Source organism: Aphelocoma coerulescens, chromosome 1A (assembly GCF_041296385.1).
Source record: "Aphelocoma coerulescens isolate FSJ_1873_10779 chromosome 1A, UR_Acoe_1.0, whole genome shotgun sequence".
Lineage (NCBI taxonomy): Eukaryota > Metazoa > Chordata > Aves > Passeriformes > Corvidae > Aphelocoma > Aphelocoma coerulescens.
The window spans coordinates 25,039,116-25,041,416 of NC_091014.1; positions in this window are offsets into that span (position 1 = coordinate 25,039,116).

A 2,301-nucleotide genomic window follows, 5' to 3' on the forward strand; every position below is an offset into this window, starting at 1 on the left:
CTCCCTTACTTTGCACTGCAAAGAGAAAATACCATCTTTAAACAGGCTGTAGAACAGAATGTTGCTCATAATTTAGTAAGTAACACACTTCCTTCTGAGCCAGAGTTGGAGCACTGCCTCAGCACACTGTTTTAAAAAGTTTCTTTTTGCTGCAGCTGCCATCTTTCAAAATTATTCTTACTGGTGACATTCTTTGCACTGGTGGACTCACTCTTTCCTCTCAAACTGTCCATTCTATCTTTCATTTATGTGGTTATTTATTTCTTAAGCAATTTCCTAACATTTCTTTGCCATATTCGCAACACATAGGAAAATAAAAACAAGCAACTGCTGGAACCATGAACAATTTTAAATTATTATCTATTTAGTATGTGCTCCATACAAGCATTTTGCAACATTCTACCTCCACAGACTTGCAAAATTACCTGGCAAGCATTTCCCAGTGTGTAAATGGTATCAAAGGTTAATGTAAAGGTTCTTTCTTTGCTGTCTCTTCATGAAGATTTCCTCTTCACAGAGGAATAAAACTTAGCTACAAGGAATGGCAGAAGAATTGAAAAAGATTCTGACAGGTCATAAGCATGGCCAAACCGACAAGGAACCTTTGTCCATGCCAAAAGAAGGTTTCTGGTTCAAAGAATCACTGAAGTTCAGGATTTAGATGAATTTGTGACAGTGTTGTCAGTCTCTTCTCTCATGTCTGTAAACTGTCCCGTAGCAAAGGCCACTGGGAAGGTCAAAGGAAATATTCAAGTCAAAATGGTGACAGTCATTCTGGATAAAGGCAGAAGGTTAGAAATTATTATCTAAGCCCTGCTGACTAGAATACATAATTCTTATGCAATAAAAATTGTCAGTAAATTATATTTTTCAGTTAGCTAAGTTGAAATTTCCGTGGCCAAGTTTTCAATCTTCCATAAATATGCACCAAAGAAATAAAACACTAAGTATGCCAGTTTAGTTGTATTTTCAATTTTTTTTTGTTATATCTATTATTTTGGCTATCATCTATGTACATACTTTGAAAGTCATAAGTTTGGACAAATATGCTGCCTTTTTTCTTCCTTTTTTCACCTCGGGTGTCAGAAGGAGTTTACATGTTGCTCTTGCATCCTATGGGTGTACAGACCTTTGAGATGTCTCCCCCTCCATCAGGCAGTCTTGCCAGTACTGATGCAGCATCATCCTGTACAAATAGAATGCATATGACCCTTAGGACTTGTGGTCTTGTTCAGCTCTCCTTTCCTTAGTTTATTTCTTTCATTCTGTACTCTTACCTGTGTAACCCATTTCGATTCCTTGCCTGCATTTTTCTTTTTTCTATTTTTTCATTCTTTTCACATCTTATTTTTTTCTTCTTTGTTCCTTTTTATTCACCCTCCTTTTCCACCAGTTCGATCTGTGTCATCTTCATGTTTTCTCAAGTTTTAGTCTTCCTTTGTCTTTTTTCTCACATCTTTATCCAGTTTTCAGTGCCAGGCTCTTCCTTTCCCTTTTGTCTTGCAATTTAGAAAGCTCTAGAAGTGCTCCTCTCCAGTTCACAGCTAACCTATGAGAGCATTTATTCCCTCCTAGTTCATTGGGATTTTTCACTGTTTTTCTTTCCAGAATGCTTCTGTAAATTAAAAGGCCAAGACTAGCCCATTTTTCTCTTGGCTAGAAAAAGGAACTGATTCAGATCATGCAGTCTTAGTCCATTTCCATCACCAGCAAGCTCACCGGGATCATAACAGGAATATGATTCTAGCAGCTGCAGCTGGCAGACCCAGATCCAAAATTTATATGAGCCCTGATGGACTCCTGATGGGGTGAGATTGGCATGACAATATATATGTCCTGCCATAAGGAGAAATATAACTCTAAAAAACAGTGTTAAACAGTGCATCATGGAGTCTGTCACTCTGAAAAAACTGAAGCGCTTTTTTTTCTCCTCCTAGATTGCACTGTTGTGTTACAGCCAAGACAGAGATTTGACCACAGCCTTTTGAGGATTTTTTTCATGCAATGAATATTATTGGTGTATAATTCAGTAGAAGATACTAGAGATCCTGAGGATCAGTGCTTTTTGTTTTCTCATCCTAAAAAGAACTACTGTTCCTTTTCATATTTCAGAAAGAAGATTAATATATCCCTGAGTAAGAACACAGGGTGAAGAACACTGGGGAAGAAAGTTTACTCACTAGCACAGTCTCTGCAGATGTACATACTCTCATCAGATGCAACTGTACTCCTAACTGAGCAAGACCAGAATTTTACCATTTATCTTCAATTTTTGCTGCCACTGTGCGGCCAACTGTGCAG